The sequence below is a fragment of the Periplaneta americana genome, chromosome 5 (genome assembly GCF_040183065.1).
Source record: "Periplaneta americana isolate PAMFEO1 chromosome 5, P.americana_PAMFEO1_priV1, whole genome shotgun sequence".
Taxonomy (NCBI): domain Eukaryota; kingdom Metazoa; phylum Arthropoda; class Insecta; order Blattodea; family Blattidae; genus Periplaneta; species Periplaneta americana.
In genome coordinates this window covers 100,580,645-100,606,990 of record NC_091121.1, presented here as the reverse complement: position 1 = coordinate 100,606,990, position 26,346 = coordinate 100,580,645, and the positions used below count along the sequence as shown (strand labels likewise).

At 35.2% G+C, this 26,346-nt stretch overlaps 1 protein-coding gene across 5 annotated transcripts in view; it reads left to right on the top strand.

Moving 5' to 3' along the window:
* Mctp (multiple C2 domain and transmembrane region protein) overlaps positions 1–26,346 on the top strand; it is a 1,238,231-nt gene that overhangs the window by 653,172 nt on the left and 558,713 nt on the right. The window lies entirely within an intron of this gene.

Genomic DNA, 26,346 nt, shown 5'->3' with positions numbered 1-26,346 from the left:
ATCGTGTAGTTAAATCGACAATGGACCTTCATGACTAGATCGACACTCCGCACAGAAAGGAAAGCTTTCATGTCGTTTCCATAGCTCAGACGGTAAGACTTCTGCGTGTTGTGTAGAAGAGTGCGAGTTCGATTCTTAGTCTACACAACAATTTTTTTTGTCTAAATAACGTTGAAATAGCTAAGTCACGTTGAAATATAGTTTTACAAAGTCCTGAGATTAAGTGTTAATGATCGCAAACAATACTAAATTACAAGTTATAATATTATAAACGTTAATCTAATGAATGCATTTATACACACACATATATACAATGTAAATGCATATATATTAAAAACTAACAATTAAAATGAAATTAAAAAAAATATATAATAATAGACAAACTTTTACAAAGGTTTAGAGTCCTTAGGCTATGTCATTTGTTGAGTAATTATTACAATAATTTATTAATAGCTTTCCCATATGTGTAAGAAATGCACTCGCAAAAAACAATTTTTGTTAAAAGTATGGCTTTGGATTATTTCATTCTCACCCCTGCAGTTAATTTTAACTATTCTATCTACGTGTTTGCATTCAATTTTATTCATGTTATGATTCAATGTATAAGCACTGTTGCAGTTATTGACTAATTACATATATTAATAATAATTATTAAATACATCTGTTAAGTAACCAATTGCAGTATCTTTTGCAAAATCTTGAATGTTTAAGTTGTCAATAATATTTCTGTACTATATACTATAATACGTTAAAAGAATTTGCAATAGATTTGGGATCCTCTACTTTATAATCATTGGTTTTAATGAAAAAATATTTTCTTTCTTAGGATATCTACAAGTTTAAATTTAATAATATTACGAATAGGTTTAATTGCATTATCTGAATTTTGTACTTTTCTGCTCAAATATATTCTATTTCCCTCTTTCATAATTTTTGATTAATTACACTGTACTTCTTGCAGTATTTAAGAACATGAAGATCATTACATTGCAACTCATTACATATAGATTCTTCTTTTTAATACATGAGATTTTGAAGTCCCTGCTTTATCTACATGTTTTAACTTTTGAATTTTTTCACAACATTGAGTGGAGAACATCCACTGAAGTGATTATGAAATTAAGTGACAAATTCAATATATTTACTCTTAATATCAGTAGTACCAGTATCATATATGTTTTTCCAAGATTCATTTTGTAGACATAAATGTAAATAATCACTAGATACAGCAATTACGATCCTTTCTTAGTTTTTAAATTAATATTTTGAAATTGTTCAGTGACATTGGAAACACATAGGATTTGTTTATCATGGTCAGACAAGCCATTGATTAAACGTTTATCAATGGCTGTGTTACTTCAGCTTGTATGCTATGGGAAAATGACCCTACGAATAAGGTTTCCAGTTTCAAGGAGTGAATTTAATTTACTTTTACGGAAAAGTTCCGAGAGACAATCTATGTTTATGTCACTACAGATCACAAATTCCATATGAGATTTCTAAAGCCTTTTCTTTACAAATTCAATGTTGGCTATAAATATTAATAAATAATGTAAGAAATATGAATGATTGTAGTTATAAGTCTGATTTACATTATAAAAAGCAAGAAGTTACATTCCTCGGCAAGATTCGAACTTTCGATGTTTGGTTTTGTCATCCAACGCACAACCACGGACCTATTCAATGCTTATGTTAATAACATACAATTTAGCTGTAGCAATGTGGTGTCATAACTTGGGGTTTGTTTATTTAATGTAATTAGATTTAATTTGATTAGTTTCGCAACAATTGGACTTCCTGTTATATCCTGTTATTTAGATATTTAATTTAGGGTTGATTTATTAACTCTTACTATGCAAGATGCCTCTTATTTCAATAATTCTATATCATGTTAAATAGTCATTGTCTACACTAAAGTATTATCGTCATCTCTCATTTCTCATCGTAATGGCGAACCGACGTGACATGAGACAGCGAGTTATAGCTCTAGTTGAGGCTGGATATGGGGCTAGATCTGCTGGCCGTTTGGTCGGTGTTCCTGGAAGTACAGCCGCGAGATGGGTTCATCGTTACCAAAATTTAGGGGAGGTCGAAAATCGCCCAATTCCTGGGCGTCCGCGGATTTCTTCATTGGAAGAGGATGCTCTTTTATTCGAGACAGTTCGACAGGACCCCTTTCGGACTGCTAACGAAATAAGAGCAGCATCTAACTTTCCCGGCTCTTCACAGACTGTGATCAGCAGGTTGAGGAACCGCGGTATTAGGAGCCGGAGGGCTGCGCAAATGGAAATATTGGGGGAAGCACAAGCTGTCCACCGTCTTGCCTTCGCTACCAATCGAGTGGATTTCGATTGGAGAAATGTAATTTTCTCCGACGAAACAACCATCTCGAGTGATTACGAAGGTCCTGTCCGTGTCTATCGTGAGGATGGTCTCCGACATGATCAGCGCTATGTGCACCGACGTGAAAGATCGGGGCGCTTTAGCATATCGTGTTGGGGGTGGATGTCTTACGATGGACCTGGCGTTATAGAACGCATCGATGGCCGGTTTAATGCGGAAACTTACGAGCACATTCTGGAAAATATATTCCTTCCCTCCGCCCGAGAACGTTTTCCCGAAGGAACATTGCTGTTCCAGCAGGATAACCATCCCGTGCACTATGCTGCAAGCATTCAAAGATGATTTCAAAGGAGACCCGAGATCGAAATCATTAAGTGGCCTCCGAAGTCACCTGATTTGAATGTCATCGAAAATTTATGGGCGGAATTGAAAAAGAGAAGGATAGCCACCTATGCCCACCGACGCCCTCGAAATCGAGACGAATTGTGGGATCAAGTTTTTGACACCTGGGAAGATCTCGCCGGGGATCAGAACTTATTCCACAATCTCGTGACATCCATGCCGGATCGACTTAGAGCTGTAATAGAAGCTGATGGCATGTGGACAAGATTTTAAGTTAACAGGTCTCTTTTTGTTTCTTATGATTTTTGTTTGAGGAAGAATACTTTTAACTTCCAAGTAAGATTTATTTTTTTTGACGAGGTTCAGCCCACTTGTAAGACCCAGAAATTGGGCATAAATTATTCCATATTTTTCGACAAATTAGACAGTCGAGGAACTCTGAACAAATTAATTACACCTCAATAAAAAAAAAGTTTTACCTGGGATTGAACACGAGACGTTTCGGTTATGCAATGGAACCGGCACGCTACTATATGAGCTACCGAGACAAGACAGTGATAGCAGCAGTCCAGAATGTAGATCCCATTCGGTACAGTGAAGCAATGATATTTTGGGACTCGAGCTATGTTGTGAAATCCTGGCCTTAAATGGCAGTCTTCTTCGTGATCCTTATTCTGGTCCTTGTCCTTGTTGTGGTCCTTGTAACAATTCTTATACTATCTGTCATGTTATGTATCCCTACGTCGATATCGAGTGAACCGCGTTGTAGAACTTTAACTGCCGACGACAAAAGAATCGTCTCATTCTTTTTCAGGGTAACTGGTCATTAAAATTTTAGTAGCCTCGCTGTGTAGTACTGTTAATTCTACTAAACTATTAGGCAAATTTTGTTGATATTCAGTATCTACGAGTCAATTTATCAGGGAATTTTGTGCATGAAATAATATAATTTTATTATTATTATTATTATTATTATTATTATTATTATTATTATTAGTCTGTATATACAGCTATTTCTGCTAAACTGTTAGGCAGATTTTGTTTATATTCAGTATCTATGATTCAATTTATCAGGAAATGTTGTACATAAAATGTAATGATTTTAGTAGGCCTATTAGTCTGTATATACAGCTATTTCTGCTAAACTATTAGGCAGATTTTCTTCATATTCAGTATCTATGATTCAATTTATCAGGAAATGTTGTACATAAAATTTAATAATTTTAGTAGGCCTATTATTCTGTATACACAGCTATTTCTGCTAAACTATTAGGCAGATTTTCTTCATATTCAGTATCTATGTTTCAATTTATCAGGAAATGTTGTACTTGAAATGTAATCATTTTAATAGGCCTATTAGTCTGTATGTACAGCTATTTCTGCTAAACTATTAGATTTTCTTCATATTCAGTATCTGTGATTCAATTTATCAGGAAATGTTGTACATGAAATGTAATAATTTTAGTAGGCCCGTTAGTCTGTGTATACAGCTATTTCTAACGATTAGGGAAAACACGGGAATTTTACTGGAAGCAAGTAAAGAGATAGGTTTGGAAGTGAATCCCGAAAAGACAAAGTATATGATTATGTTTCGTGACGAGAATATTGTACGAAATGGAAATATAAAAATTGGAAATTTATCTTTTGAAGAGGTGGAGAAGTTCAGTAGAAACAGTAGAAAGTATAAATGATACTCGGGAGGAAATTAAACACAGAACAAATATGGGAATTGCCTGTTATTATTCGGTTGAGAAACTTTTATCATCCAGTCTGCTGTCGAAAAATCTGAAAGTTAGAATTTATGAAACAGTTATATTACCGGTTCTTCTTTATGGTTGTGAAACTTGGACTCTCACTTTGATAGAGGAACAGAGATTAAGGGTGTTTGAGAATAAGGTGCTTAGGAAAATATCTGGGGTAAGAGGGAAGAATGGAGAAAGTTACACAACACAGAACTGCACGCATTGTATTCTTCACCTGACATAATTAGGAACATTATATCCAGACGTTTGAGATGGGCAGGGCATGTAGTACGTATGAGCGAATCCAGAAATGCATATAGAGTGTTAGTTGGGAGGCCGGAGGGAAAAAGACCTTTAGGGAGGCCGAGACGTAGATGGGAAGATAATATTAAAATGGATTTGAAGGAGGTGGGATATGATGATAGAGAATGGACTAATCTTGCTCAGGATAGGGACCAATGGCGGGCTTATGTGAGGGCGGCAATGAACCTCCGGGTTCCTTAAAAGCCAGTAAGTAAGTATACAGCTATTTCTACTAAACTATTAGGCATATTTTCTTCATATTCAGTATCTATGATTCAGTTTATCAGGAAATGTTGTACTTGAAATGTAATAATTTTAGTAGGCCTATTGGTCTGCATATACAGCTATTTCTGCTAAACTATTAGGCAGATTTTCTTCATATTCAGTATCTATGATTCAATTTATCAGGATATGTTGTACTTGAAATGTAATAATTTTAGTAGGCCTATTAGTCTGTATATACAGCTATTTCTGCTAAACTATTAGGCAGATTTTCTTCATATTCAGTATCTATGATTGAATTTATCAGGAAATGTTGTACATGAAATGTAATAATTTTAGTAGGCCTATTAGTCTGTATGTACAGCTATTTCTGCTAAACTATTAGACAGATATTCTTCATATTCAGTATCTATGATTAAATATATCAGGAAATGTTGTACATAAAATGTAATAATTTTAGTAGGCCAATTAGTCTGTGTATATAGCTATTTCTACTAACATATTAGGCAGATTTTCTTCATATTCAGTATCTATGATTCAATTTATCAGAAATTATGTACATGAAATGTATAATAATTTTAGTATTAAACTCTCTGTGTACAGCGAATTCACACCAATCAAAATTTATCATCTCTGTTGATACTCCGAAAACAGAGAGACCTTTTATGTCATTGACATTTATGATTGGTATTAATGGCAACGTTTTGAAAATTATGATCATCAAAGACATTTTGTGTTGATGATTCTGCGGTGATGGGGAAGGTGAAGATTATAGTACTATTCTATTAACAAAAATGAATAATATTTATTGCAAAGTGAATAAAGAAATTCCTAAAATCCGTACATTAATGTAGTAGACTAAAGTACTGAGTATAGAAAAGTGTGCATATAATACTAGCAAAAATTACATGTAAGGGTTCTTGAATGGAATAGTGCAGTAATGCACAAGTAGCACAACGCCATGTAATTCAAGTAAGATCTTAAATCGAAAACAATTTATATGCCTACTGTATATACAGGAGTGAGTCCTGCCGGGAATCTGACGGCGTCAGAATATTTTTCGAGACCGGTCTGAGCCAGAGCAATTATATGATTTTCACGTTGTCGTCAAATTCCACATTTACGAAAAAACATATTTTATTCATATTAAAACATTTTCATAGTAAAGTATAAAGAATGGACACTTCGCGTCGGTACCTTTGATGTAGCCGGACTGATTTCAATGACCTTCAAGCCAGCTAAAGCGTGAGATTCTGCTTTCTCCCTGTAGTTGGCGCTGACATCACACCAGCTAGCAGTCGACACAGCGGAAATATAACACATATAATTAATACATCTAGGTACATTATGTACTCAAATAAAATAAATTGGATCCATAAAATAATAAATCCGTCATTAACTGTAATGTCTAGACTCTAGAGTTTCTTTATAATGAGAGTTGAAACGTTGACCCCAACAACAATTAAAATATGTAATGATTTGATAGCCCTGAAAATGGAAAAACAAAACTCTTACGAGAAGTAAAACCATATACCTATATTATATTATATACAAATATTAAACGAATTCGATACTTAATTTTATAATGTATTATATTATTTTATAATATAATTTATGATATCTGAAATATAAAATATTATTATTACAACTAGTTTGTCACTGAGAAAATGTTAAATGTTATGTTTTATTTAACGACGCTCGCAACTGCAGAGGTTATATCAGCGTCGCCGGATGTGCCGGAATTTTGTCCCGCAGGAGTTCTTTTACATGCCAGTACATCTACTGACATGAGCCTGTCGCATTTAAGCACACTTAAATGTCATCGACCTGTCCCGGGATCGAACCCGCAACCTTGGGCATAGAAGGCCAGTGCTATATCAACTCGCCAACCAGGTCGACTCACTGAGAAATAAGGAAAAGCTGTTAACTTGAATTTATTTGAAGCAAAGCGTTACTGGATTATGCAATAAGGTAGGCGATGTTTGGATCCTGTGTCTCAACTCTATTCTCAATTATAATCTTAACGTATGCTCGATTACACTAACCTCTAGCGCTTGAAAGTGGAACTATACGCTGGCGCACAGAGAAACAAAACACAGGAAAATTCGCTCTGTGTCCATTCTTTATAATCCGTATTCGCTGGAATACATATGCACAAAACTATCAAAGAGTTTTATATTTGTTAAAGAAATTTACGACATGCGTTTCTCAAAATTATTTAAGATGTGCCTATTTTTATTTATTTCACTCGATAATTAGGTATGCCCTAATTTTCTGGGAAAATGGAACCAAAATTGGAAGCGTCTTGATTTTACAAAAGAAAGCCATTAGAATTTTATGTAAATCAAACTATCTGGAACATTGTTGGCCACTTTTCAATCACGGATTTTAACAATCATAAATTTGTATATACTGTATATGATCTAGAACTTTACCACTCGACAAATATCGACAATTACTCATTAGTGGCCAATATACATGATCATGAAATTAGAAATAGTGAACAAATTAATATTCCATATTGTAGATTACACAAGAGCAATACAAACTTTTTAATTATGGGGATGAAATTATATAATAAGCTCCCAAGTCAATATTATAAATTACCAATCAATAGCTTCAAAACTAGATTTTACAATTGGTTATTAAATAATCCTTTTTATTCTGTTGCTGAGTTTTTCAACACAAATTTGTATGAAATTGTATTTTAATAAATAAGTTTAATTGCAATTTAGTTAGTTTTCTTTAATTTAAAAGTTTCAAATTATTTCATGATTTTATTGTATTATTTAAATTTTACTGTTTCTTTTATTAATGTTTTTAAAATGGATTTATATGTTTTTCAATGTACTCTGACGAAGCCTAAAACTGTATGTCTAATGGCCAAATAAATTGAATTGAATTGAATGAATTAACCCATTCCTGCGGATGATGATGGCGATGATGATGATGACGTCAATTACTACCGATATCTGCTACTGAAATTCCAAAGCCAGGGCACTTTTTTGTTTATGAATACACCAGCGAAGAAAGTAAAATGCGTAAGAATTGTGGAGTAGATTCATTCCTGTCTGCGGAAGAGTAAATAAAGGAATAAACAGAAGACATAGCCACATATCACGTCTCGCACTTGACAGGACTGAGCTAGTAGCTAGAGATAACTGCCTTCAGTGTCACAGGCAGCATAACGACATAATAGAACAGCATGTCAGCGTAACAAGAAACGAAGATGGAGTCACAGCGCAATGGATAACGTTCCAGCATACAGCCCTTACATACATCAGAATCGAGTTTTTACTTGACGGTCCTTTAATAATACTTCCTCCTCCCTTAACAGTACTCAACATTTGACTTTAGAAAGATGACATTCAAAACACTTTGTATAAAATATGCATAAACTCTAACAGAAGAATTCAAACTGAGTTCATTTAAAATGTATGTATGTGAAGGTACAAGTGTAACCTTGATACTGCGTGTCATGTACTTGAAGTGGGACATTGATAGACTACGGACTTTTCAGACACATCCCCTGAATCAAGAGGACTCAAGGTCACGTAGATAAGCCTATTTCAGAAATGACGTACTGTACCTCGTGCGTTGTCCCATTTCGAAATCTTGGAAATCCTATCGATAAAATAGGTAAAATTGACTTAAGTTTAGATTCAAACTGTTTACAGATATACGCATTGTTCAGTGCAGAAATCCATTATTTGATCGTTGACTGCACTCCCGTTTCATTGCTTCAAAATCGAGTTTGGTGCAGAAACATCTCAAATGCCTAAAGATAGCTACAGTATTTCTGCTCTAAAGTACGTACAAACGACAGTCAGCCAATATTTATTGGTGACTGGACATTCGTTCCTTCTTATGACCGCGATTTTAGTTCGATAAAGAGATTTTTGAGGAAAGCTGACCGAATCTATAGTCCAGAAGAGTATACACAAGTAGAATCGGTCGCTTCTCCATTCATCAGGTGGTGACTGATGAAATTCTGTCTTTGAAAGACTGATGATCACGTTCGTACAAGAAAATGAAACTTATGGAAGAGGTATATAAAAAGACCAGAGAAATCCATTCAAGATATCATCGTTGAAACGATCTGCCTACAGTAGGTCAAGTTATCAAGTTATCACAAAGTCGTTCATTGATATATTGTCTTCTTCTACCTTTAGTCTTCGGAAGACTATTCCTGCACTATGACCGCAGAAGGTTTATCCCGATGGGAAGATCCCAATAAATAAGAAAAAACTGAAAGACTTGCAGAAACTTTTATAATACACCAGTGGATATGAATATTTCTGTGATCCATAAGCTACTGAAGTTGTCTACTACAGAAGCTTATTTTCATAATGTAGACTTAGAATTAGAATGTGAATAGGAATTCTGTCTAAAATGGTTTTCAATATTAAGTTTTGTAAGGACTAATACTCTTTTAATACGTCATACTACTTTTGACCAATGAAACGGTACGGAATAACGTGTTTCAACTAATCATGGCTGCTTATCCTACAATTTTTATCACCTCTCTAGCATTAGTTTTTATCACTTCACTAGCATTTGTTTGTTTTATCACCTCCCTAGCATTTGTTTCTTTGCCAACATTGTACTTTTAATAATTATTGTATCTTTTAAAATGGTTCATGTTTATTTGATCGTCTTTAACTAAATTAAAACTTTTCTATCATTTATCTTGTTTATATTATTTAGACTATGTTATGTTACAGCTTCTGCTGTATGAGATTATGGATAATCACGTATCAGATATTGTTTAATATACATTGATAATTGATGTGGAATGCAACTGTTTTAATAAAAATGAAACTGAATCAACAAAGCCTTCTTGGCTAATAAAGTTCAATAAAGACTGTATAGTTGGCACAACTGGTAACCACAAGAGAACAGCTCAACATAACGCACTACTGTCATTTAGAGTAATATTTGTAATGACGAAATGGTATAATAATACATTTGAAGACAGTTCAGTATTTTCGTAAGTCAATATTTTATTGTATTAGAGTTTTTCTTCTTCTTCTTCTTCTTCTCCTTCTTCTCCTTCTTCTTCTTCTTCTTCTTCACTTCAGGGATTAGGCTTGAAGCCTGTACCGGTGTCACAGTGCTCCTTCCAGCGTTTCCTTGGTCTTCCTGGGTCTCTTTCTCCTTTTGGTCTATGTGTTAACAATATTCGTCTCGGAATTCGGTTGCTATCCATTCTCTTTAGATGTTCAATCCACTGTTCTCTAAAACTAAGAATCTTTGCTTCCAGTGATACCACGTTTAGTTCACTTCTTATGTCATCATTCTTAATTCTATGTAGCCTAGTGCAACCCTTGACCTATCTTAGGAACTTCATTTCAGAGGCTTGCAATTTCTTTCTGTCATTGCTTGTAAGAGTCCAGGTCTCTGAACCATATAACAGAACTGGTACTGCTGTTTCATTATAAAACTTTATTTCTTTAATCTTTATATAGTTTCTTCTAATCGTGTAATAGTCAATCAAATCCAACTAGATAAATGAAAACCTCTAATAAGATTACTGTTGAAAAAATATTATTTTTATTTTATTTCTTTCAAGTATGTTCTTTTCTGTTTTAAATTGAAACTTTTGTGGCGTAGATATACGAAGAAAATCAACTGAGACATTTTAAGTTACTTTGCCTTTGTTCTCATTAAAATGGTGTGTATTAATATAGGTTACTAATAAATACTATTAATTGGAAAAACATTTTGTTGCAGACTCCCGTTAAGTTCAGGTTGTAAAAACAATTTTTTAGAGGCCAGAAAACAGCACAGTAATTGTGACAACACCATAGCAATGTTTAAAATGTGCTTCTTTTAAACCCATTACTATGGATTTGAGAGTTTGGTGGGATATGATGGTAGAGACTGGATTTAATCTTCCTCGGGATAGCCTAGGGACCGATGGCGGGCTTATGTGAGGGCGGCAGTGAACCTCCGGGTTCCTTAAAAGCCATTTGTAAGTAAGTAACTGCTTCATTATCTAAAAGAATTTCATGGCGAAGTTATATGGTTTTTATTGGTTTTCTCTAAACATGGTCAACTGGAGATAGTTTATGAAATAAACGGTTGAATTGGTTAAAAAGTGTAGACCTGACTCTAGAAAAACATTGTGGAACTCGTGTGATATGAAGTAAACATCACATATAATTAGGATGACCAGATTTTCTATGACGGGCAGGGGACATTGGCAATCTCAATAAAAACCACAAACACTTATCTAGTCACTATCCGTTGAAATGTTGCAGAAAATAAAAGTAACAGTAGATAAACTTATAGAACTTTGCACACTAAATTTGTAGAGTATCTTAACTTTTTTAATTAAATGAATAAACAGACGTAACTCTTAAACATAATTATAGCCACTAAGAATTCAATTTCAGTACTGATGCATGCATCGAAGTCTTTCACATAATATTGTGCACACTGAACTCTAACACACATTTTACAAGTACTTGTCTGAAGAATGTATCATTTTAAGGATCTGTTCATTCCCATACAGCTTCTCATCAAGTTCTTCACATGAGAAATGAAAGTTTTCTTTCACTTGTAACAAAGCAGTTTCAATTTCCATTCTTGACTTTTAATTTGTCTAGATTGAGTTCATTGTGGAGAAAAGTCTTTCAACTGACGAATTACTGATTGAAAGACATATGATTAATGACACTATTTTGAGAAGATTTTCAAATGGAATAGAATTTTTTTTAATGTTGAAAAAAAGCATACCAATTTTCACCTGTTGGTTTGTCACAAAACTTCTCATTTTTTGAACTACTTACAAATCGACGCTGCGGAAATTCTAACGCTTCCGTGCAACGCGAATGAAGACAAAGATGCATATGTATGTTGTATGTATGTATGTATGTATGTATGTATGTATGTATGTATGTATGTATGTATGTATGTATGTATGTATGTATGTATTTTTTTAATATCAGTTGAACAGCATGTCCCATTACAATAAAGGTAATACTACATGCCTTGCTACCTGTATGTTTACAATATAACACATTATGTCTCGTTTCTGTCACTCTCTAGGCGTATGTAGGTCTGTTATTCTGTTGTGAAAATTTGAGTCTTTCATTATATCTATTGCCTACTCTTATCTATCCTAGATTAAATTATCCTACGTTTACTCGTCTAAATTTTTAACATTAACATAGTTTATTAATGTATGCGCATGTTCTTGCATTATTTTAAGCTTTGTGAAAGTCCACTTGCCAGTTTTCCTTAACATTTCCCGCTTGAACGCTAATCTTTCTTTGTCCAATTTCGGGCACTCGAAAAGGAGGTGGTCGACGGTCTGTTCCTCTGCTCCACACGCACATGACGGGTTGTCCCTCAGCTTGAATCTGTATAAGTAAGCACCGGTTTTTCCATGTCCAGTTAGGAAAGTTGTGACCTTTCCATTCAGTGGAATGTTAACGCGTAACCTCTCTTTTACACTGAGGAGAAACGATTTTGTCACTGCGCCATTTTTCGTGTTTTGCCACTCACTTTCCCACTTAACCACACTTTCTTCCTGAAGTTCCCGCATGATGTCGCTGACTGGTATCCTGTCGAAGCTCACTGGTAACTCGTTATTTGCTGCCTGCTTTGCCAAGTGGTCGGCCAGCTCGTTCCCCGCAAGTCCAACATGTGCCTTCGCATGGGTCAAGGCACACGTTGGACTTGCGGGGAACGAGCTGGCCGACCACTTGGCAAAGCAGGCAGCAAGTAACAACGAGTTACCAGTGAGCTTCGACAGGATACCAGTCAGCGACATTATGCGAGAACTTCAGGAAGAAAGTGTGGTTAAGTGGGAAAGTGAGTGGCAAAACACGACAAATGGTTTTATTTATGTATGTATGTATGTATGTATGTATGTATGTATGTATGTATGTATGTATGTATGTATTCACACTGCAAATGGGTATTTACCCGGTGGCAGTAGTAACTAATTACACTCAATAATGACAATTAATAGTAAACACAACTAATAAAAATAATAATAATAATAATAATAATAATAATAATGAGCATCCTAAATTAAATGACGCACTATCATTTAAAATAACATTTAAAGTAAATCTAATTTGTATCTTAACCCTAAGTTCATACCTGCGCAAGTACCTTTCGGCACTACACTTATTTCCCTATCAACTCACTCACTGCACTGATTCTATCCTGATTTTATTTTTATTTATTTTACAAATTTATTTACAATTTACATTTGAATTGAATACATATGAATACATACCCGAAATGAGCATATGCTCGTGCTCGGGTACAGTCCAGTAGTCTACATAAATTTTACAGGGTTCAAATAATAATGCTGATGATATAAATAACAGTAACAATAACAACAATAATAATAATAATAATAATAATAGTGATAAAACAAAAATATTTACAATAATAAAATAAATACTAAGACGGATAAAATAAAATATAAAACCACTAGCGAGAGTTAACACAACTTAAAGAAGCATTTAATAACCGGAAAAAAATGCCAAACTCGAAAATCAACAGAAAAGTTCGTTGTATCGCAGACGACAGCAACCGCCGTATTGACATTGTGTTGTGCATTAATGGTAGTAGTGGGGAGCTAAAAGTCTACGTAACTGCCGTTCTCTTCTAATCTTCTCGTAAAATCATGGGAAGTTAATGCTGAAAAAACAAAATGTCTACTAGTCAAACTGTTCATTATTATCAGGATAAATACAAATAATACTGAAATATATTAATCGAGTTTCAGTTATAGATCTCTCCTTTTGTGCAAGAGGTATCATATCAAAATATTTTATGAATGGCGGGGAAAAATATAAATTTCAAAAACTTTCTAGTGACAAGATATAGTGACAAGTACAATCAAGTGTATCTGTGCCGATGCTAAGAAAATCATTTATTGGAGATATACACTGTTATTAATTAAGAAGATGATCTATTTATATTTATTACAATGTTTTATCTTATAAGGTACATGCATCAGAGAAATACAATAAAAATTAGTACCATATATTGCTAGTAAGACTTAAAAAAATTATAATAAAATTTTTCATATATCATACAAATATTTTCACTTTATTTTTAAACTTAAGAATGTGTAGATTGCTTAGGTCTGGATTATTTTTCACTACTGAATTGTATAGTCTTGGTCCATAATTCCTACTGTGTCTTAATCCAGCTGTAGTGTGGCATTTAGGTTCTGCCAAAATTGTTGGGACATTTCTTTTGGTGTTATGTATATGTTTTTAAGTTACAAAATTCATTCGATTTTTGTGAAAATAAGTTAGTAATGTATGTTTATATTGCACTAACACTTCAAAACCATTTCACTGTTCAAATACTTTGTACAGCCACTCTGAACTATAGAACTTTACTGACACAAACACACTTCACTTACACAATAGACTTCACTGACACTACACACTTCACTGACACAACACATTTCCTCACTCATACAACACTTCAAATAATAACATGTCAATTGCACCCTTTAAATAGTGTGTATAATATATTACCGTCTATTAGTAAAGTCCTTAAGCCTATTTTTTTTCTGGTATGTTCTTCTTAAATAGTGCAGAATATTTCACACTGTGCTCGCTGGTTCTTCTGTCTCATACTGAGAACCGTTCAGAAATGTGCATGAATCGCAGCAGTTTCATCATGATACTTAAATATTTACGTGTAAAATGTTATTGAAACAAAATCAAAACTTATGGGGACAAAATTGATTTCCGGGGACAGTCCCCGGAAATCGGGGACGTGTTTGGTCAGCCTACACATAATCTCATAAACAGAAAATAGTATTATACTGGTAGACAGACAGCCACGTCCGAGGTAGGACATCAAAGCCTACTGTCAGAGTAACGTCGTAACTAACTTCTTGTAGAATGCAAGTCCACGGGTTGAAGCAGCTGCATTATAATACCACCCCACAAATAACCCAATTAGGCTTGTGTGAAGTGTTGCTTTGTAGTGTGCACAGCTGCCAGGAGTATGACTTTGCGTTATGAAGATTCATTTATATTTAATGTGGAGCAATCTGTGTAGCCAGTTCTGACTACATAATGTCACGGTCTACTCGAGTTTCTGTGTTAACTGCCTTCGCGCTATCATGTCATCAATTATAAAATGAATAGTAGAGATTTTGTGTTAAATTTCAGTGCTGTAACTCAGACTCTGTAGTGTACGCAACGATTCAGGCGCGACGTTCATGCTTGGCGGAAGCCACAACATGGATTTTCTTCGGTGAGGGCAACGTCCTATGTGTCAAGCCTCCGCGCTATACTTATCACACGTCTCTGAGGTCTCAGGATACGTCCGCATCGTGTGAGGTAGGTAGTAACCAGTTTAAAACGGACTTAAGCTGAATTGCAACAAGTTATGTGATTGCATTACGATAATTTTGGTTCTATTGCTCATGTTATAAGTAAAGGAACATGCAGTGTTTCTGACCTACGTATCGATTCTGTCGGCGAAGGAACGAAGAGGGCATATTTGCATATGTATTGGCTGCAGGCTTAGATTGCCTAAACATTCGAGCCGAAGCGTTGCTTTCTCCTGCAACTATGGGACGCTGCAGTCGCGAATTAACGTGAATTTAAAAAATCCTGCTTAACAGAGTATGTACACTTTCACCTAGTATAAATTTAGTAAGATTCAAAATTAAATTTTTTAATTAATTTTCCGATGGAGCTTTATGTAGTCCTTATACAATACGTCTAGATTAATAAACAATTTTTAAAATAAATAAGATATATATATATATATATACACACACACACACACACACACACACACTGTATGTTACAGTCAGAATGTAAAATCCGTCATAACCCGAAGTTTCTAGGAAATTCTAGTTCTAACAAAGCTCTTTAGGAAACTCTAGATTTCACTTACGTAATTCAGTTACATCTAGAAATAACTATGGCTCTTTAGAAAATTCTAGTCTTGGCTAATTTAATTAAGTCAGATCCAGAAATAACTTATAGTTATTAGCAATAACCAGTTTTAACGATTTCAGAACGCGAAATCCGTCAAAACGTGAGGAAATTCTAGTCTTCACTTACGTAATTTAGTTACGTCTAGAAATAACTTATTAACGAAAAGTCTTTTAGGAAATTGGTACTTACACATGAAAATTATTACTTACACATGAAAATTATTATTACTATTATCATTGTTGATGTTGAAACAAAATAATTTTATTACACAAATAATTATGTTGTTGGATGCTTAAACATTACTACTTTTTGTTGAATTACGAATAATTATGTTACAGAACTCAATGCATCCTATTGTGACATTTAGAGTTGCAGATAATTTTAGTTTTCACATATAAGCACCACTTCGAAACTTTTTTTTGCACAACGGACGAACGAACCCTTGTCCGATTCCGATGGCTTCTTTCTTTGCTGCAGTCCTCACCGACATTTCTGCATCCGGCACCTGTTCTCGTGTCAAGAAAATTGGAGGACCTACATCAAATTCGGTTTTGAAAGAAAGAAAGTGTTATGTACCGGGTGTTGATGAAATTAACTACTATCAGTTTTTAAAGTTTAGTGGACCTACCTGTAATACAGTTTGTACAAAATTCCATCCTTTGTTCCAATTCTGTCCAAGTCGTCATTTCGCTCAAGCACGACTCCTATGAGATTTCTTTCCTCTGTCGACATCCGGAATGCGCATTATGATGGTACCTCCTATACCAACTGGAGGATGCATTGCATCTTACTTGAAATCGTTACAACGGGTTTTTACTAATAATAATCAGTTATTTCCAAATCTAACTTAATTATATTAATCAAAACTAGAATTTCCTAAAGAACCATAGTTATTTCTAGATGTAACTGAATTACGTAAGTGAAAACTAGAATTTCCTAAAGAGCTTTGTCAGAACTAGAATTTCCTAGAAACTTCGAGTTTTGACGGTTTTCGCATTCTTACTGTAACATTATATAATTATATTGTTGTTGTTTAGTCAACTGTCTGAACACAGGTCTGAACCTCACAAGTGATACCAACAAGAAGGCACCACTTACGAGGCAACTAGGCTAGGAGATAATGGGGTAGGGTGGCCAGTTCATTTTCCCCTCCATTCCATATATCGCCGACTAGCTACATATTACACTAGTCAGAATTCAGATGTATGCAAACAATTGCTCTTCCTCTGATACATATCGTCAAGTGAGATGTACTGCCTGATAATAGATGTACATATCAGCCAGAACCTCAATCAGAGGTTTATATAACTTATATAAGGCCAATTTTATTTTTAAATTGGGGATTCAATTTATGTAAGGAAAATTGGTTTCTCTGTTATCTTATGCAATTTTAATACTTTCTTCCCTGTTTTATTCATAAGAATAGAGTCCTACGTTTGGTTATTTTGAATAAAAGTTAGGTGTACCTCGATCATACTAGCTTCACGCTGCGGTCTCTCCTCGCATGCTTCGGTACTGTGTTTATTCGTATACCTGCGTCTATAAGTCGGTGTACAACAGAAATAGTCCTCATGTACAAAATACCACTTGAATTTAATAACAATCCATTATGGGTGCATATAAAGTGTACTTTGGCTGAAAAGCTTAGGGATGCTCGAAATCTCTCCTGACAAGAACCTGTAATTAAACCTCTAAGGCAGTGAGGCCCAAGTTCGGATTCGCGACCTTGAGATAATGACGTGAACCTACCTTCACTCAGCTCACGGAATACCTATTGTTATTTGTTTATTTTCGAATGTCAAAAACACAGCCTCGGTGTCGGAATATGCTACAGTCAGTATAATTATTGTACCATGGCGCTTCTCTGTCCAAAACTTCAAGGTCTTCTCGTAAATGTAATTTTAAAAAGGAATGCGAAAGTGATTTTTGTTACAGAATTGGAAGATAATGTGAACTGTTTATTCACTTGAGAAATCATAATAAAAGTAATGACAATCTTTATTTTACCCATGTCTGCGAACGACACACAAAAATGCATCTTCTTAAGTCAAAAGAAAATTTGCGTTTATCTGACAGAATGTTAGTACTAAGTACTGCTGTCACAAACATTGAGCCAGATTCCAATCAATTGTAGAAAATCAGAAAAGAAACTAAATGCACAATGAGTGAACACATTCCGCCACTGAAACAAAGAAACGCTGTTATAAAGTAAACACACACAGATAGGTACTGCTCTCGATGCGTTGACCGTAGTCCCCATGACATGGTTTCAAGGTCGCGATTCCAATGTGGGCATTACTGTGCTAAGGTACGCTAATTATTCATGTTTCAGTAGTATTCAGAAGCGATTAAATAATTATACACACAATCACAATCAGAGTTATCTTTTATTATGAGTAATTTTAAATGAATTGACATCAATTAGGAATTTACTTTCTTCATGTAATATCAATATACTGTACAGATTAATCAATATACAAATTAACAATATTTATATTTTACGCAATATATACAAATAATTCATTTATTAAAACCTATACGCGGTGCAGTGAACAAAAACATACATTCTGAGGTTATTAAATGCAAATCTTTTACGAATGTCACATAAAATTTGTTCAGACTGAGAGAATGTTCTTTCTACGTCACATGACATCACAGGGGCATATTTATAATACACTACATCACAGCATATAACATCATTTCACATAAATCACAGTCAGTGCTACTCATAGATATTTCGCTAGCCCGCGCTACGAGCGTGCTAAACTAGCCCCGGCTATCGACTGGTTACTTGTACAGGATTCATATCATACCATATCGCTAAGACTGGCTTATGAATATGAAAAACGTTAGTTCACTGATCATCCACGGGATGCCCACGCTAAGAATGTCTATGAATACAGTATGTTTCCATTTCTTATGCTGAAATAGTCCTTCCAAAATTCGAATATAACCGACTGTAACGTAGATCTTGCTGGAACTATTCTTTTGAAAGAAAGAAAATAAATAAGAAATAAATATTGTATATTTTACAAATTAAGTTAAATTAACTTAGACTCTAGCGACACTGGAATGGTACAAACTTGTGTTCAGAAACGAGCCCACTTAGGAAATTATGTAAAAATACAGATCAAAATTAAACACAATCTAACATAGATTGATAAATTAAAAAGAATATTAACACAAACGTCTTAAGGAAAATTCAACTTACTCAGTATTAGAATCAGATCACAATGTAGTCGTAACTTTGTGTTTTACATAAACATCATTGACAATGGAGCGTTGTATTGTACTATGATTCATAGTCTATGCCAGGGGTCGTCAGCACAGAGCACGCTGGGGCTAGTCTGTCTTACCCACGGAAAACGCAGTGCACTAGGATGCACTCCGTACTGCTACCGGGTATGCTCTCTATCTCTCCCTGTTGCACGACAGTGCACACGGGACAGCACCGCGTACCCTTTGCACATTTCAGCGAGTGCTGACGACCACTGGTCTATGATTTATGCGTACCTGTTTGCAATTTTATCCTGCTTATGTATTCACGCGACGTAATAGATGTACCAGAAGAAACTACTCGATCCACTGTACGTTTGGGAACACAAATGCGCTGCCTAGTTATTACATGGTCTGTATTCTACTATATATTAATATTATTGTGCTGAATGAACACACTTCAATTTTGTATAACTAAACTGAACTGCGCCGGAGAACGAGCTTCTGCTCTTTCGGGTTGCAATGGCTAATGTAATATAAACCTAGTGTATTAAATAAATAAATTTGATTTGAAATAAATAAATTTGATAACATGTCAGTAACAATTGAAACAGATGTATTCGTACAAACTCTACACCGTAACAGCTTTTTTTCCAGCCTAAACCTCACAAAATTGCTCGGTTATATAGTTTAGAGACAATCCATGAGCCAATTGATTAAGCTACAGTTGAATTTATTTTATCTTTAATGGAATAAAAACTTATTCATTCTAACTTGCTAGTTCAGCTCCGGTTAGCTTTCTGCCACATCAGCATTAATGTAACAAGGCAGAATTGAAAGACAAATTTTCCACGAATCAGAAGGGAAGAAATAAATTGAAAGTTTTGGGCACCCGCAACGACCACACCCAGCGATCGCAATGGACGACAGCACTTTCCGGCATCCAATCTGCTTACGTCATGTTTAGCGGTGACGAGGCTATAAAAGCTTGGTATTATTATGGCCTCGTGAAGCTGAAGGGTCATTCTGCCAAGCAGGACCTGAAGACCTAAATCACATATTAAAAACTGTAAATAGGAAAGCGCCCGCTTCGAGGACTCGCTTCTCCCATCGTAAAACAGTTTATATACTGTGGTTGATCTTATATAGTCTTCTACTGTGACCAAAGTGGTGACGTTTCCGGGTACATAAAAAGAAGTGGAGGTTTATATGAATGCAATACAGGCCGTGTGTATACAGGGTGGAAGTGATATAACCCTGCAGATTTTCGGAGTGAATAGCTCATATTGTGTGTAACGAAAAAGAGTAATACCATTTTTTGGAAAGTTCATAGTTTTCCCAGAAAAAAGTTTCCCCATATGTTTAACACCCTCTTATTCTGTAAGTGCTGCGACTAGGATCGTCATTTGTGTCCATATCGATAGAAGATCTAATAAAGAATAATTATTTATCTCTCTGGCGTATTTCTATAGCGTGGATGGTTTTCGTGTAAATTTAATTTAAAAACTACTAATTTCAAGCCACTGAACGATACGAACAGATTGCAACGTTGTAGTTAGAGAGGGAGGTGGAAAGTAGGGAGACAGACCTGAGTTCGTTAACCTCTTACATCTGTATTATAAGAAGAAAGAACAGTGTGTTAGCGGCGATGTGGCCAGACTGCTGGAACTTAAATCTTAATTTTCTAATTAACCGTGCATTTAAGCCTAATCACTAAACTTAATATAGGTTTCTAGTCATTTAAGTGTACCTATCGTCCCTTTCAATCTGCAGAGTTATTTGACATCCGCCCTGAATGGTTCGTTAATTTGCGTAGTCTTAATCTCTGGTCTTGCACCATGCTAACCACATGATTGCAGAACCTCTCGTGGATGTCTGTGGTTTAATTCCTGAGCTTGGTTAGAACTTCACGGAAAAAATTAGTGGATTTTTTTCTCCTCCCGAAGGCGGGTACTCGACTCTTTGCATTCAACCTATCATTCTCATGTACAAGTGACGCGCCGAAGCTGTAATGCCTTCTCCAACCGCTTTAATGTTGTTTCCGGTGCACGATGGGAGGCGAATTACGTAGTAGTGAATGGTGATTAATAGAGCAATGGTGGAATATTAGTGAAAAATGGGAGGATCCCAGCATAATCTGCCACCAAGCACCGTCTTTGTCTACCACAAATTATTCCTCTTGGTCCCGACAAGGTTTGGGACCTGTGTTAGCAGCATGGAAAATCGCCGATCTAACTGTCCAGTTAGTTAATGATGTGTCAATAATAATGAATATTGATGTACGAATATATTCTGAATAACCATGATATCTTATGACCAGAGGATTCACAGTAATCGCTTAAGGGTGCTATTCATAGATATTTCGCAGCACGCGCTACGAGCGTGCTACTTGAACAGAATTCAAATCATATCCTATCGCTAACACTGGTTTATGAATACGAAAAACGCTGATCATCCACCGGAAGCCAGCGCTAAGAATGTCTATGAATACGGCCCTTATAGGTATACAGGCTGGTAGAGATTTTTCGATTCCTGCGCCGTGCCATAGGAACACAAACATCCAACCACGTATCGGTACCTGCTCCATTGTTCGGAGAGGGGAACGATAAAGAATGAAAATTTATTACGTATCAAAGCGAACTAAAATATATGCAATTCAAAGTCCATTTTCGAAAATTACTATTTAGAAATCTGAATTTCATAATAAGCAATTGCGTAAATTCATAATTATTTTATATGAGGTACCGCAATTAAATGTAATTTTTCCAGGACTTGTGAATAAGTATGTACGAGGACTGATCAATAAAAACTGAGACTGATCTGTTTCACATATGTTTATTATTCTATTTCAATGTTTACATGATCTTTTTCAAAGTAGCCCCCTTCTACTTGAATGCACTTGTAATAGCGTTTCTTCCAGTCCTCGGGTACACAGATTATATTGACTTTAGCAAGAAATTGCATGGCTTGATTCGCGATATGATGTCGTGCGTTGTCATGATGCAGTCTCCACCTATCCCGTTGAAGTTGTGGTCGTTTCTTTGCATTGTGCTTCCTCAGTGCCGCAAGTACTGACGTGTAGTATTCTTCAAGCGAAAGCAGAATTTTATCGCTCCGTACTGATCCTCTCGCGTCACCTCCATTTTGTCATACGCGAATGGAAGCAGGGTTTACAACACAGAACATTACTACCAACCGATATAGACATAATGCATGAAACCACGCTCATTGCAAATATTCAAGGTACAAACATAAAGACATATAACTGTCAAGGAAGCTACGGGAAAAAAAATCAGTCTGTTTTGATTAGCCCTCGTACAAACCAAAACTGCGTATAACTGGGAGCTTATATCCCAGTTTCTGCTGTAATACGATCTTCACATTTGCAAGAAAATAAACTTATGTTATGAGACGTATGAATTTTCTCTTCTATGGACCAAAGTGGGTGAAACTGAGAACTTAGGGAGAGCTTGTGATGCTAAATGAGAAACAGATTTAGAATGAGTGTAAGTAAAATAGTAAGAAAGTGGGCGATCATGGAAGTAAAACAGTGAGTGAGAAGGTCGATGTGTGTGTTAATGTGATGTAGAAACCGAGAGAATAAATGACACAATGAAAAAGTTGGAGTATGTGAGACAGTTTAGAGCGAAAATGAATCAGTGACTTTGATATTAAGAATGAGGTTTGTGAAAGAGTATGAGAGTGGGGTCATTCCATGCAAAATAAAAGATTGTTTTTAAACCATGATGTCTCAAAAGTTAAAAATATTGTAGCAGGTTATTTTGTACGTTCTAAATATGAATTTCACGCAATGTCATATTTATATCCTTCATAGTTTGGCAGCAATCAGCATTTAAAATATCGGTTTAGCAAAGAACACGGTTTCATTCAATGAAGATTTATAAAAATAACTCACCGGAGCAATGGAGTTCAGCAGGTAGGCTCTCCCGTCGTACAGAATGTTGCGCGATCAAGATCAGGGAGACGGACTTTGAGATTACTCATCGTTATGAAGTCTTGCGAACGCTGCGATCGCCACACATAGCAAAATATTTTCAACTGTCAGAACAAAAATTAATAATTTTATTAATTTACTTATTCATGTTTTTTTTTAGATAACGTCATAAAACTTGGGAGATGGATTAAGAATAAGATCTTCTTCAATACGAATGAAATTCGCATAAATTTAAATTGTTGCATTCGAATATAAAACTACTTCTTTATTTCAATAAGGTGTTTTTTATGAGCATCCCTTAATATTATTCGAATTAGTCTTTAAGGTATTAAAATGTGGTAGTTCAGGTTTACAATGATGTCTCTTTAGTTTCGATGACACTTCATATAGGGTGTCTAGAATATTTTAAGTTATGGATAACATATAACTGCCACCCATTTTTCAGTCATCCGAATGACTAAAATATTAATTATATGACGGTCATAGTTGGCAGTTTAATTTATTTTCATAATAACATTATTATATTAAAAGGCTAAATAAATTTATGACATCACTGGCATATTCTTAAAATTTTGTATGGAATGACCCAGTGAGAAAATTGCTGAACGTAAAAGAATGTGTGGTTATAGGAAAGGTCTGCAGAACTCGTAAATAGGGGAAATATGACGTCAGCCTCACTCCACTTCTATTGGGGATGATCGACTTCTGCGTAGAATTGTTTACATTCTCTGGCCGTCAAAGGTCAATCAGTGGTGGCATGTAATTTTCAAAAATGATTGTAATGAATTCATTGTTTTTCTAATGCGTTATCTCGTTTCAAGGTTTACAATTATGCTAGATTTCCTGTCGGTAGTTTCTTTGATATTTCTTTGCACCTAACCAGCTTTAGATTTTCAAAAACTTTCCTCCTACCATCACCTACGGAAACATAAATTTATAGCATTTAAGTAATGAACCTTGAAAGTCACTATTAATTTCAATTCAAAATGAACGCAACGAGTGACGTCCTTAATTTAACAGTATATAAATAAATAATCAATATACAGTTCGTAATAATGAACTTACCCGAACGTTTGTGCATTCCATAATTCTTAATATGGGCTTTGTATAATCCCATTCCATATTGCCTTGGGTATAGGAATTTCAAAGTCCGCAGCAATTTCAGATAGATTGAATTAAAAATTTAATTTAGAATACTCATCCACTATAAGCAAGAAAGCTGTTCCATACGTAGTTCATGCTGTGTTCTTGTTTTTGCCCTCCGAACTTTATAAAATGTAGCATGATGTAAGTTACATTGTCTCAGTACTAATAAACTGCCGCAAGATTGCAATATCTTCGATCTCGCGTAACCTACAGCTGTCCTAGAGTATGAGAATTTATCGTGTACAATTTGTAGCATTTCCCTAAAGGTAAAAGTTACAGGGGTATAGATTTGGGAATCAAAGTGGCATCTGCTTTCTACTTCTTAATCTGTGATCGAAAACATCTCCTTTTATCTGCAGCTTTTGTACGAGTTTTCATTATTCACACATCCCCTCGAGCCGATGACTCTGTTGCATGCAGCCACTAATTTGCGTACCCTCAGAGAAATAAATCAAAGGTGTTAAATCTGGAGATGTGCCAAGTTTGTCCTGTGGAACTCTCCAACCGATCCTTCTCCTGGGAAATACATTATTCAGGAGATTTACTAATGGTTTGAAGAATAGGTTGAGTCACCAACTTGTCGGGATCACATTTCTTTCGTATGTTATAAGGTTACAAGTCATATCGTCTAAGAGAAAAGTGCTGACATTCAACAAAAATAACCTATACTATTTTACAGACAAGATACCGTCAAAAAAGTAAAATTCACTATCTGAATATACAATGTTTCTTATTGGGTTATTTTACGACGCTGTATCAACATCTAGGTTATTTAGCGTCTGAATGAAATGAAGGTGATAATGCCGGTGAAATGAGCCCGGGTCCAGCACCGAAAGTTATCCAGCATTTACTCGTATTTGGGTTGAGGGAAAACCCCGGAAAAAACCTCAACCAGGTAACTTGCCCCGACCGGGATTCGAACCCGGGCCATCTGGTTTCGCGGCCAGTCGCGCTGACCGTTACTCCACAGGTGTGGACTATCCAATGTTACTGTGTCATATGTTGATAAATCATATCTTTTGAGAATCCCTCTTCGCATCCAGTAAGGGGTTCTTTATCGACCCAGTAGTGCATGTTGTTTTTATTGAGTATTCCGAGGTTGCTAAAATGTGGATTCACCACCAAAAATATTCGATACATCTCGTCAGTTACTCCAGCCTGAAAACATTGAAATAATTCCACCCTCGCAGTGAAATCATTTTCGTGTAATTCCTGGAGCAACGAAATCTGGTATATATTAAACTGTGTCACGTAGTCAGAGCTATACTCGTACTGTACGTGACATTATGTGGGCATACACACCTTCGGAAACCGAAAAAATGTGTTCTTTATTTTATTAAATAGACCCTCCTCAATAATATGGTCCCCCATATCTGTTTTCCTCATAACTTCCATATATCGTCGTTGTTCCTGCAATAACTCCTATGTGTAAAATATAACATTTTTCAGAGGAAGAAAAAACACATTTATTCATTCTATGGCAGCCATACATAGGAGACTGTGAATTCTTACATTTTCGAAACGAAGAAATGTAATTACATATAGGATATTTTATTATTTGCTGTATCACTATTTAAGTTATTTAATAGAGCAAAAATCTGAAAATCGGTAAATAAGTCACATAGGAGTTATTACAGGAACAACTACGATATATTTTTATAGATAAATTAATGAAATTTCGAATACAAGTTTATTTCATAGGGGAGAAGTGGGTACAGTAAGACAGGGAGAACAGTGAGACATTTTTTATTAGATGGTAAATTTTGATGTTGAGATGTTGGTAACAGTGGAGTTGTATGTTGCATGAGTAAAGTAACAGTATTGTCATACTCGATTTCATTCTAGTTATAAAGGCGAGTGATGAAAATATAATTCGTAATTTTTCACTCTAGAAGTAAAATTTTGGCTTGTGTTTAATGAAGATTATATTGGATATACAAATGAGATATAATTATGAATGTTTTGTTACCTAATACTATGGTATTTGAGATTATGTTTGGCAAAGTTCCGTCTTTCTTGTTTTAATTTTGAAGTGATGGCGTCATTTTTAAATGAACTATGCGTAAAGGGAACAGTGAGACATGCCATTGAAGAGTACAATGATACGTCTCACTGTTCCCATGTACCAATGATT